A 13,680-nucleotide genomic window follows, 5' to 3' on the forward strand; every position below is an offset into this window, starting at 1 on the left:
TACCCCGGGGCCGGTCCCACCGACCTGGGCACACTTCGCGGGGCCGCGACGCGGGTGGGAGATGCGCCCACAAGAAGGTCTTGGGCGCAAAAAGTCCCGCTGGCCGGGCTGCCGCCTCAGGCGCGCGCTCGCCGCCGCCCCGCCCCCTGCCACCGAGTGGTTGCGCGCAGGCCTGGGCGCAGCCCCGCCCACGTGCGCATGCGTGCGAGGCCGTGCCCGCTCCCGCCCGCCTGCACGAGGGCCCTCCCGGTCACTCTCCAGCGCCGCGTCCGGCCATGTTTGTACGTCAGGCGTGATGCGCAAGGGGCCGGAGCCTGGAGGCTTTCCAAGGGCCTGTGGAGAAGTTTTAGACGAGAATGCAAAAGAAAAAAGGCTAAAACTTGGAAATCAGTTTTAAAATTAAATATCTGTGTGAGTTCACATTTCAGCTGATCAAGTCCAAGTCATGTAATTGATATCACGGAGTCGGGGGGACGGGGTAGAATTCTGTGCGTATAAAAATATCAGGGGCTCCCTAGACCCGAATCTTTAAGGGCCTCTGAGTAATTAGGGAAGATCTCTGTAGACTAGATGGAACCTACAGAGGCCCTGGACGAGGTGGAGATAGTGGCGAGACTCCGCGTCGCCCCACCACACACACACACACACAGCGTGCCAGGCTGTGCGCCCTTCTAAAGCACAAATGAAAGGGAAGGATGATTGCAGCTTTGGGTGCGGCTGAATTCAGAAGCTTCCGTGATACTGGGCGGTATACTGATTGTTGCCACGAGGTGGGGAGAAGGACGGCATCTGCTGACCAGCGAGGCCTGGATCTCCTGCTTCCCAAAGTGGAAAGGGGGTGGAGTCAGCCTTGCCCAACCAAATGTACCGAGGATCCCAGAGAGAGGCTGTCTCCCAAAGGAAAGCCGAGGCGCTGTTTCCAGGGAAGGGGTATGGATGCAGTGCGGCCAACACATCCGATGTCCACTGCCGCCTTCTTAGCGACAGTCTTCACGATTTCTCCCTCCAGCTCCTTCCCTTCCATCCCCACTACCCTAGTCTGCCAGTCCATGTCGTGGCTCACTGAGACTGGATTTTATTTACTTGGATCCAGGAAGCAACCAGGCCACCTCCCTAGGCCCTGTACTTAACGCGGGCTCTGCTCTGGCCCTCTCACAGCTGGACCCCTCCCATAGGGCAGGGAGTCCTTGAAACCAAGGTACTCATGCTCAGGCACTTGAGGCCCTGGAATTCCCGTTCCAAACAGCCCTGGGCTACTTAGGTCCCACAGGGCTCTTCCCTGGTGGGGGTCTCCTTATTCTGCTCCTCTCACTTAACACGCCCTGGCCTGACCCTCCTAGAGAAGCTCATGCTCCCTGCTCCCCTGTCTTTACAAGGGTCTGTCAAAGTGTGGGGTGCCCATGCCCCCTGGCATGAGAAACGATTATATGTGTAGTTTACTTTACAGGAAACATACCACAGTAAAGGTGTTTAAAAGAAGATTGGGGGAGGGTATAGCTCAAATGCTTAGCATGCATGAGTTCTGGGGTTCAATCCCCAGTACCTCCTCAAAAATATGTAAACAAGCAAATAAATAAGTAAACCTAATTACCTACCCCCCAAAATAAAATAAAGTGAAACTAAATCGTAAAAAAGATAACATATATCTCCATCACTCCAAAAGTGCCTCATCTCTTGTTAATCCAAACTTCTCTGCACCCCCATTCTCAGACATTCATCCTCTTTTTGTCATTCTCTATAGATTAGTTTGCATTTTCTAGAATTTAATATAAATGAAATCATTATTCCTTTGATAACTATGTAAGTATAAAAAGCAAAAGCTCAAATCTGTTCTTAGAAACAATGATCAGTACACATATGTAAACTAAAAAAGTTGCAGTGTACAGTCTGCATGTACTTACATGCACTGTAATGTGTGTGTGCGGTTGGACTGTGATAATTCTACCTAAGAGAACTGAAAAGGGAAAAAAAATGGAATCATACAGTAGGTTTTTTTTTTTTGCTTAATTTTAAAATTCTGCACAATGATCTTGAGAACCAATCCATATTGTTGTGTCAATAGCACATTTCCTTTTACTGCATTTCATTGTAGGGGCGTACCACAACTTGTTTATCCATTCATCTGTTGATAGATGTTTGAGTGGTTTCCTATTACAGCTATTACATATAAAGCTGTTGTAAATACTTTAAAAAAAAAAGACTGTACAAGAGACATTTCCAAATACTGGCCGCACATTTTTACATTCACATCAGATTTGCTGTCTCCTCCTTTTGAAGGGCCAGTGACATGCCATGCTCCTTTCACATGATGGCCTTTACAGAAGACAGGGGGAAGGACAGCCCCCAGGTTCCCAGAGTGCAGCCTTTGGGTTATTTGGGCCAGTACATGCAACATTCTTTGCACTATTTTAGGAAGTGCAAAGAATGTTTTTATTTTAATAATTAAATGTTCATTTTAACATTATTCTTCGTTAGATAGCAAGTGCTATCACTTTCAATGTTAGTAATGTCACCTGTCTTTAAAAACTGAGGCATTGGAGAGAGAAATATTTAATAAATAGTAGTCATGTGAAACACAGATGTGGCAAAATTTTAAAAGTGATGTGCAAAGGACCAAAGTGTAGGAAATGCTGACAGAGAAAAGAATAGGGGCTTCAGAGACAGATGCCCAGGACTGGGCTGAAATCAATGGCATTGATTGTGAAATGTTCAGGAATTTTGAGAGCCATTTGTCAAACCATTAATAACTTGAAATTAGCCATGGTAGAGTAATATTTACACCACAGAAATTGGTAGACGTTATAAATGAGGGCTCCTTCCCTGTCTTCCTTCCTCCCTCTGTCTTTCTTTCTTTTTCTTATTTTTCAGAGCGTGGTTTACCAGAATGCCACTGATTCAAATCCCTGCTTGACTACATGTCAGCTGTGTGACCTCAGCAAGCTCCTGTCCCCTCTGGGGTCAGTTTCCCAGTGTGCAGTGTTCCTAACGACCTCTCCCTCTCTAGCTCTGACAGATGCAAACTGGATGATAGGTACCTGGAGGCTGTAGCTACTGCAGCCACCCCCATTTCCCTCTGACTTCTTGCTGGAGGCACAGGGACTTGTGAAGAGTTCCAGTGGCTGCCCTCTCACAGGCATCACCCAGAACAGGTCGTCCCCGAAGGGGTAGACCTTTAGGCTGGCCAGTGTCCTGCACACTCAGGCACCAGGAACCCTACAGCAAGCAGGGGCACAGCTTAACAGCATTTTATTTAGAAAAATGTACAATACATTTGTGTCGGTAATCCAAAACTTTTAGCCTTTCTTAACTGAAAACTTCAAGTAAAACAAAAGTTAGAAGACAACACAGTGAAGCCCCTGTACCCCACCACTTGGGCTGAACCATGGTTCACACTTTGTCATAAATGCTTACCCATTCCTTTTATTTTTAATTGGTTTTCCTGAACCATTTTTATCTCTTTGAGCTGTTCTGTGATATTACTATGACCAAGACAGTGAACAGTAATTCTGTAAAATCAGCCCATATCCCACCCTATTCAAATGCTCTCTAATATCTAAAAATGCCGCCCTACCCCGTTTTCTCTGAATGGGATCCAATGATGTTTCTGCATTGGGGTTGGTTATGTCTTTTTCTAGAAATTCAGACTTTGAGGTTACAGCCCCAGCTCCGGCAGATCTAAGAAGTAGATGCTCGTCCTGCACCTTTGAGCTGGTGTCCTGCCACAGAATGTACCACTTGGAGTTCACCAGAAAATGTGTTGGATTTTCTACAATTATTGTATCAATAACATGAATTCTATTGTATCATACTTTTTGGTGTAGATACTTAAATTATACCACAATTACTGAAACTTTCCTCATTTTTAATGTGCCAGGAACCTCAAAAAATGGAAGTGTCCCCAGCTCCTCTTACCTTGAGAGGTCCACTATAGGATGGAAGCAGCTGTTCCCCCCCCTTTCCTGGTGGCATGGTGTTAGGGAAGTAATGGGACGTGGGGAGAAGGGGCCTGCAGCACTGGCCGTCCTCCGTCTGTGGGAGTGGGCTTGGGGTCATGTGAAGTGATGCTGTGAGAACTCCTATGGACAGAGGCATGATGAGAGACACTACCGCTCAGGTTTGGAATCTGTCATGGTCCAGGGACGGGAATTTAATTCTCCTGAGGACTTTCAAACATAGGGATTGTAGGCCCACTTTGCAGATGAGGAAACTGATACTCAGAGAAGTGAGCTCTTTGCCCAGTGAAGTTGCCCCAACTAATGAGGAGTGATTGGCATCACCAGAGTGGAAGCCCGGGCCCGGGGGCTCCAGGACCCTCACTCATTTCACTCCTGCACGTTGATGCCAGGCTAAGGATTCAGATGATACCTGGATTTCCTGGTACGTGGCCCAGGCCAGGAAGCCAGAGGCTCTGTCCAGGAATTTGGGTGAGGCCTGGGGCCAATGCTGAGTGGGCTGAGGCTGCTGGGGTAGAAGTCTTTTATCAGGATCGAAGGCACTGCCTCAACTTTTGTCAAGATTTATTTGGTCAGAGTGACGAATGACTGAGCCAGAAGGAGCTGAGAGAGGAGATGGCAGCTGGGCTGAGCTGGCCTGGGCAGGCCGGCCCTCCTGTCTGCCTCCTGGTCCTTGGGCTGACCTGGAGTGGTGGTCTCTGGGATACTCAGGGCCCTCCTGACAGGGGGCATCACTGTATCCGGAATGAACCTCTGTTCACAAGCAGGAGAGATGTATACAGATAGAGACTCTTGGAAGGCTGCAGGGCAGCTCAGTCTGGTGAAGGCGAGGCAGCAGGGCCAGGCCTGCCCAGAAAGGACAGCACGCAGGTGGCTCTGGGAGTCTGGGCAGCAGGAACAGAGGGGTGGCTTCATCAGGGAATGGCTGTGGGGCTAAGTCCGCATTGCATCCCCCTGGGAGAAAGCATCTGACTGGTCTAGTTTGAGTCGGGAGGCTACACCTCGACCCTAGAAATGCTGGATACCTTGACCGTCAGTCTGCCCAGTGGGCATCTGTGGAGGAGGAATGGTCCCAAGAGCTGGCACGGCCCAGTGGCCCCGGAGACAAGGGGAGCTCTGTCTGCTGCAGGAAAACCACGCAGGCTGCTTGGTCCCACTTCCTGCCAGGTAAACAGCGCTGGTTTCTTCCAGAAGGAGAAAGTGGGGTTCCAAGTCTCTCTTCTCAGACATGTCATCCAGCCGGGAGGCCGTGCTGCCTCCAGCGCATCTGTGGTCACCCGAGAGACTGGAGCGACTTTTCTCCGACCAGCAGTCTGCGGATTCAGGTGGAGCAGCGCAGTGCAAGCCGCCCGCCCAGAGCTGACCCCAGCCTGCATGCTGCTTTTAAACCAGCATTCAAGGCAAGAAGAGTAAAACAGAACTACTGTGCACAAGGATGTTTATTACAGCGTTAATTATAGGGGCAAAAAGTTGGAAATAACCTCATGTATTTGTCAAGCAAATGATGGTACAATACATTTGAGGATGATTCTGCAGCCATTAATCTATCAAATAAGCTGCAGCAATGTGAGGAATGCTTATGATGTATTGTTGAGTGCAGATGCAGAATACAAAATAAATCTCTGGTCGTCTGTGACATAAGTCCACGTGTGTGAACAAGGCCTGGAAGGGAACAGGCAAAATGAAAATAGTTTGGTTTGTTTGGGAGGATGATGGGTGATTGGTTTTACTTTCCATTTTTTTCTATTTGCAAAATGTGTTCTCGATCAAAAAGCTATCTCTTATGAGCCATTAAGAAACCACTGAGGAACTTACTAGCAATAGTGGGATTGTGGCAGGTGGAGCCAAGTGTAGGGAGACTGGGAGAGCTGGGGGTGCTTGCTCCAGGCGACCCTCAGTCAAACTCTCCTTTATAGGCCTAGTACTCTCCATGCGTTTAATGATTCTGTCCCCAGCCCTCGGGAGAAAAATAGACATAAATCTGGTCTATTGACTGTGTGCGTCTTTGCTAAAGATAAATCTCACATCATTGCAGCATATGGGATATTGCGGCAGCATTGGACACGCTGGCAATACTCCTATAAGTCCTTGTTTAAAAATTGTGCCAGCTTGGTTTTTAATGTCGTTATTGAAGGCAGAAGAGGCCAGCCCGGTCCCCCTGCTGGAGTCATAGTTACATCTCTTTCCTGCCAATCATTTTTGCCCTAGGAGATGTTGCCTTAACGTGGAGAACGCATCTCTCAGTGAGACATATGTCCCATGGTGGGTAAGAATCTCCTAAGAAAGTTTGGGGTTGGGGTATCCAGATCTGCTCAGATATCTGCTCAGATCTGCTTTCAGAAAAAAAGGAATTTGCCAAGAGATTCTACCTGTGGAGGATAAAGGCTCGTAGGGAATGCCAGGAGACCACTCCAGTGTGGGGAATGGGTGGCAGATGCTGTAAGGTATCACCCGCTGACCATTCCAACCCCTCCCCTCTTGTCTGACTCCACTCTAGGGGCTATAGGAGATAAAAACTCAGTTTTCCTGTAGGGGCATCCATCCACCCATCCATCCATCCATCCATTCACTCATTCATTCTGTTCATGTTTACTGAGCAGCAATTCTAGGAACTTGGAATACACAAGCACACAATCAAAGATCCCTTCCTCAGGGCACATTCTAGCCAAGATGCTTTTCTGGCTAGTGTGTTGGGAGGGAAGGTCTGCTGCTGCCACATCTTCCTCTTTCTCCCGCCCACATGGGGTCATGAGGATGGAAGCCACACACGAAGGGTGGTGGAAAAACAAGGGTGAAAGCGCCCATGTCCTGCATTCTTTAATGCTTCTCTGTTCAAACCACGGCTGGAAGACGTCCCATTATTTGCATTTGGCAGCAGCTCTAACTGACATAAATAGAGAAAGTGGGGACAGAAACACTCTGCGCCTAGCCTCTAGGTGCCTCAGCATCCTGACATCTCTCCTGTCCTGCTCATTTTTAAAGACTTCCACATTAGGCCTCTTGACTAAGGGGACTCAACTCTAAGAATGAAGAAGGAATTGAGCTTTGGGATATGAGTGAAGAGGGCGTTTGGGGAGGGCCCTTCAACAGGCCGGTAGCCCCGCAGGCATAGGGTGCTATGTACTGACTGGGGCCATGTTAGTGGCAGGTATCAGAAATCCAGCTCAATGTGGAGAAAAATTTATCTGGTCACTTATGGAATGTATGGGGGTTGGTCTAAGCTCAGGCACAAGTGACTGCAGTAGTAAATTGACATCATCAGAGCGGGGCTTCCTCTGGCCCCCTCTCAGCCTTCTCTTCCTGATTGCCTTCATTCATTCTTAGGTGGGCTCTCCTTGTATGGATGCAAGATGACCTCCAGCAGGTCCAGGGGGTCCATTCTGTCTTCTCAGAATCCCACGATTCAGAAGGGCATAGTAGGAGAGGAAATTCTTGTCTTTCTCAATGGACTTTCCATTCCATATTCCGAGTCTCATTGGTCTGAGTTCACCACTGAGCCAACCATTGTGACCAAGTGGATAAATGCTCTGACTGGCCACACCTTCCACATGCTCACCCATGGAGGCAGACGTGGAGTCCCCTTGACCCAACCCCATGGACTGAGAATGGAGGATGTGGAAGAGTGAAAAATAAATATTTGATAGACTTACCATATGATCCAGCAATCCCACTCCTGGACATATATCCAGAGGGAACCTTAATTCAAAAAGACACCTGCACCCCAATGTTCATAGCAGGACTACTTACAATAGCTAAGACATGGAAACAACCTAAATGTCCATCAACAGATGACTGGATAAAGAAGGTGTGGTATATTTTATGATGGAATACTACTTAGCCATAAAAAATAATAAAATAATGCCATTTGCAGCAACATAGATGGACCTGGAGAATGTCATTCTAAGTGAAGTAAGCCAGAAAGAGGAAGAAAAATACCGTATGATATCACTTATATGTGGAATCTAAAAAAAATAACACAAATGAACTTATTCAAAAAACACAAATAAACTCACAGACATAGAAAACAAACTTATGGTTAAAGGTGGTGGGGAGGGAGTGGGAAGGAATAAATTGGAAGTTCGAGATTTGCAGATACTAACTACTATCTATAAAATAGATAAATAACAAGTTTCTACTGTACAGCACAGGGAACTATATTCAATATTTTGTAGTAACCCATAATGAAAAAGAATACGAAAAGGAATACATATATGTATATGTATGACCGAACTATTACGTTGTACGCCAGAAACTGACACAACATTGTAAACTGACTATCCTTCTATTAAAAAAACCAAGCTGCTGGGCTTGAGAACCCTGGCCACAGTCCATCACAGGGTTTTGAGGCATCCCCACACCCAAAGCAGCTTAGCTCCAATCAGTGTCATATTTGGGACCTTGGGGACAGAAGGGTTCCTTTAGAAAATAAACCCACCAGCTAAATAAAGTTTGCTGTCTAGCTTTGCTGATGTGGGGGCTGGGAGCATGGAATCCGAGGCAGGCAGAGCAATCTTGATGTTTTGGAGACGAATCCACCCATGTCCTTTGCGAACACCCTCCAGCGGCTCCCGTGCATTCACAGTCCAGTCCCCAGTCCTCTCATGGCCTCAGGCCCTCACAGTCTGGGTCCCTCCACCTCTCTGCTGTCACTCTCCATCATTCCACCTGCCACTCTGCTCAAATGTCGCTTTCTCAGTGAGACTTCCTCTGACCACCCTATACAATGTAGCCCTTCCCACCCCAAACTCTCCCCGCTTCCCTACTGTCCCTGCTTTCACATTCTGACATCACCTTATAGGGGGCTTTACTCCCTGCTGTTTCCCCAGGGAGCAGGGCCTAGCACAGAGTGGGTGCTGAACAACTGTTTGTGGAATGAATGAATGAATGACCCCACTGCAAGTTGTTTCTGCCTCAGGACCCTGGTCTGAATTGGTGCCTTTGTCGGGAACACTCAAGGTTGACTCCTTGTTACTCAGGACGCATCGAGTGTCCTCACTTCAGAGAGGACATCTCTGTTGCCCTAACACCCTACCATTCAGAATCTTTTCATCATCCTGCTTTCTTTAATTTTTCTGTAACTTGAGATATAATTAATATAATATAAAATATCACATAAAATTCACCATGTAAAAAGTATACAGTCAGTGCTTTTGAGTATTCACAAAATTCTGCAGCCACCGTCACTGCTCAGTCCCATAACACCCACCACTCCAAAAAGGAATCCCAAGCTCATTCATATTCTCTCCTCACCCCCCTCCCCAGCCCTGCAACCATTAATCTCCTTCCTTTCTCTGTGGATTTGCCTGTTCTGGACATTTCATATAAATGGAATCATACAATCAGTGGCCCTTTGTGTTTGACTTTTTTCACTGAGAGAATTATTTTCTAGGTTCATCCATGTTGTAGCATCTAGCAATACCTCAATCTTTTTTAATGGCTGAATAATATTCCATTGTATGAACTGACTGCATTTTGTTCATCCATTCGTCAGTTGATGGACTTTTGGGTTGTTTTTGCTCTTTGGCTGTTATGAGTACACTGCTGTAAATGTTCACGTACGTGTTCTTGCGTGGATGTCTATTTTTGTTTCTCTTGGAAATGAAAGTTCTTATCACTTTCTGTTCTTATCACTTGGAGCTCTGATCACTTTCTGAAATTATTACTGTGCTTATTTATTGATTGTACCCGCCAGGGCCAGGGCTAGGGTAAAGCGAGTGAAGTACTTACTTCAGTTACCAAATAGAAGAAGGAGATCCCAAACCTCAGCTGTCAGCATAAACAACATTTTTAATGTAATATTTAAAAAAAATCAAAGATGGAATCTTCTGCTGCTCTGAGGCAAAAGGGAACATCAAATCCTGTCTTTCATATGTTGATATTTTGTTCACTATGGATTTTTTGCCTTAGTTTTGATTTTTTAAAATACTGCATTAAAATATTATTCATCTTGATGACTGAATTTTGAGGCGCTATCTCACATTTTGTGTGGGGGTAGAGTGTGCCCTTGCCCTAGTCCCCCTCCAGAGTGTAAGCATTGTGGGTGCTCCACCCCCAGCCCACGCAGCAGGCTGAAGGAAGCTCATGTCTGGCTGCAGGAAGGGGTTGTTTTGAGCAGTGGGTATCTGGGCAACTTTGATTATAGGGAAACTCTTAAGCTGAGAGGTCACGGTTCCCTTGATGCCCTTCAGAACCCCAGGTGAGCGGGGCTGAGGCCAGTCCCTAGGGCCGGCTGCTTTATGGAGAGGAAGGGATAGATCCCAGGCATCATGGAGGAGAAAGGGACACAGATCTATGAGCAACTGGTCGGGGGAAGGTGGCAGAGGGACTTTACCATTCAGTGACGCATCTGACACCTCGCACTCATGGTGCAGGAGGCCCAGCGTGGCTTTAGGGTTGGGGTGGCTGGAACTGCCTGCTCTGCAGATTCATGCCTGAGCTGGGTTAGGGGTGCTAGAAGGAGGGTACATCCCTGGTGCCTCCATGCAGCACCAGCTCCAGCCTTGACCTCTGTGAAATTCCAGGTGGATAACTCAACAGGGCTGCAACCCAGGGACAGATTTTAAGGGGGCACCAAAAAATTTAGTAAATAAGATAAATATTTTAATTCAGTATTTAAAAAAATTAAACCAGGAAGCCACTGCCTGTGAACTGGCCACCTGTGTTTTTTTCAATACAGTTTTGTTGGAAATTTGGCAAAATTGGAGAGCAAAAGCCTGTGGTGCTGGCCATAGCATCACAGAAGGGCACTCTCATGCTCCTCCTGGGGTGTCCCGAGGACAAGGAGACCAGCAAGGAACTGGGGAAGATGGTAAGAAGGGAGGGAGGGAGACACGACTAGGTGGATGGTTGGATGATGGATGATTGGCAGGAGTAGAAGTGATAGGAACAGACAGTGTTAAGGAAGTGGATTGGACAGAACCTGGGGATTGACTGTGAGGGGGCAGTGTGGGAATAGTACACAGAGGTGCAGAGCAGGAAGGAAATAATAAAGATCAGAGCAGAAATAAATAAAAGAGACCAAGAAAAGAAAAAGATCAACGAAACCAAGAGCTCGTTTTTTTTTTTTTTTTGAAAATATAAAATGGTTAAGCCTTTAGCCTGGCTCATTAAGGGAAAAAGAGAGAAGACCCAAATAAACAAAATAAGAAATGAAACAGGAGACATTACAGCTGACGTCACAGGGACACAATCATAAGAGAATGCTATGAAGAGTTGTCTGTCAACAAATCGGGCAAGCTGGAAGAAATGGAAAAAGTTCTGGAAACATGAAACCTTCCAAAACTGAATCAGGAATAAATAGCTAGCCTGACCAGACCAATTACTGGTATTGAAATTGAACCAGTAATAAACAAACTCCCAGCAAAAAAAAGTCCAGGACCAGATGGCTTCACAGGGCCGGGGTGGAGGAAAGATGAGTGTCACGTGTCCGTGCTGTGGGAAGACCCAGAGGCCAGCTGGACCGCCCCTTAGCTCCTTGGAACCCTCAGAAGCAGGCATGTCCCTGTGAGCTGGGTGTCCTTGGGCAGTGGCTTTGCCTTCTGAACCTCCGTTTTGTCACTTGCCAAGGGGGATGGCGACAGTACCCATCTAGTGGGATATGTTAGGCTGTGTACAAAAAGCGCAGGGCTGGGGCTTGACATCATGGTGGATGCATTTGAGTTTGGGGTGAAATGGAGCCTCCAGCTGAGGCACACCCCAAATGTGGCTCTTGACTGAGTTGCCCGCTTCTGCCCCCTTGATCAAAGGATGGGGTGTATCAGTGGTGGAGAGTTAGAGACCGGAGGAGGAGGCATTGCTGGGGGTGTGCTGTGGGCGGGGTGCCCCTCCCTAGAGAAACTCACATGAGCCCTGCAGCATGGGGAGCCCAGTGGCCTGAGGTCTGATGCCTGCCTGAGGGATCTGAAGGGCGAGAGGTCATGCTGGTGGCTGGCTGTCTCTGAGCTGTTAGGGAAAGGGTCTGTGCTGTACCCTGGGACAGCTTTGGACACACCTTTGAGAACCACCCTGGGGTTATCTGGGGTCCTGCCCTGGAGGGCTGTCAGGTGGGACAGACAGGCCTCCAAAGAGGCTTGGATGTGGCCAGGTTCCTGGGATAAGTCGCTGGCCACAAGGAATGAGGGACTGGGGAAGTAATGTGGGTGCAGGGGCTTCAGAGGACCCACGGATCACCCATGTGAGATGAATTGATTCTGAACCCCAGCCAGGTCCAGGGGTCTCTGGAGCAAACCCCAGTCAGGGAAGTCTTCCTGTTCCCTCATCCCCACTGCTCCCTCCCTGGAGGGCTCACAGAAAAAGCGCTAGGCAACAAAGGAGACACCACAGCGGTGACCCGCCCCTGGCCTCCTGGGCACAGTGGGGCTGCCGGCTATCCCGAAGCCCTGAGGCCCAGGTGCCTGCTGGGTGCCTGAGCTGGGCGGCTTTTCAGGCCCTGTGCTGTGTGGCAGGGTTCTGCGTCACCTGGCACCAGGCTGGGCCTCATGGGCATCACTCTTGGGCACCTCCTGTGCTGCTGACACCTGCCCTACAGGCAAGGGTTCCACCTGCTGTGTCCCCTGTGGGTCATCTGAGCTGGCTGTAGGGATTGAGGCCAGGACAGCAGGAGGACAAAGGGGCCTCTGCAGGGAAAGGCCATGAGTCCTGGACGTGACTAAGGAACCATCTGTGTGGCTGTGAGGAGAGCGCCATCCCTCTCTGGGCTCTGAGGCTGCGCCTGGAGAGGGCGCAGCGAGATGCCCACCTGGATTGCTACTGAGAGAAGGCCCTCCTCCTGGCTGGGGCACCGGCGGCCTGGCTCCCAGTGGCTGCTCAGAGAGGTGGAGGCCAGGGCCTCCGGGATGACCCTGACACAAGTGCACTCAGCCTGAGCCCCTGGGTCCTGTGTTCTCTGCGAGGCTGGCCGTGGGCTGCCTTCTTCCTTCCTTCCCTGGACCCCCTCCAGCTGGGGGTGAGCCCAGGCCTCAAGTCACCATCCTCACCTGAAGCCTGCTCTGCACCGGGCCGCCGCAGGGCTGGCAGGCTGTAGGGAGCAGACGTGTTGGAAGAGGATGCACGTCAGGGAACCCTCCCCAGAGAGGGGCCTTCGTCCCTGAGGCTGCTGCTCCGACTAGACAGCAGGCTGAGGGGCGGCCTGCCGGGCAGTGGGAATAGCAACTGCGAGGCCACAGGGCTAGGACACAGGAGACACCGCGGGCCTGGGGGTAGGCACCCCTCCGCAGCCACGCACTGACCTGCCTGCCGTCCGACCACCGGAGTTTGTGCTGCAGGCCCTGTACAGCTTCTCCAACATCTTTCTTCATGCTCCGCACAGCCTGGTGGGGGCTGCTGCAACTCCAGGGGGAGAGGCCGGGAGGGGCGTGGCCAAGAGGGGGCGCGGCTGGGAGGGCGTGACTGAGAGGAAGAACTGGGGGTCTGGCTTCCAAGAGAGAGCTGGGAGACTGGGCCTGGGTGAGGGGTTGCATGCAGCGGGAAAATAAAGCAGGGGGCTGGGGCCTCTACCTCACCTGCTGCTTCCCGAAGCTCAGCCTTCTGGGGTTCCCTTACAGGCCCTGCACTGAGTTGTTTGGGAATAAGGAGATGGAGTCAGGTGACCTGCAAGGCCTGGGCCCTGAGGGTGGGCTGGGAGCCCCCTCCAGAGTGTCCTGTCTCCCTGTGGCTGGGGTTGGAGATAACCTCCTCCTGCGCAGGACTCCCAGAGCTCCGTGGGCATTGGCCCTGGCCTTGCCATCGT

The sequence above is a fragment of the Camelus dromedarius genome, chromosome 27 (assembly GCF_036321535.1).
Source record: "Camelus dromedarius isolate mCamDro1 chromosome 27, mCamDro1.pat, whole genome shotgun sequence".
Taxonomy (NCBI): Eukaryota; Metazoa; Chordata; class Mammalia; order Artiodactyla; family Camelidae; genus Camelus; species Camelus dromedarius.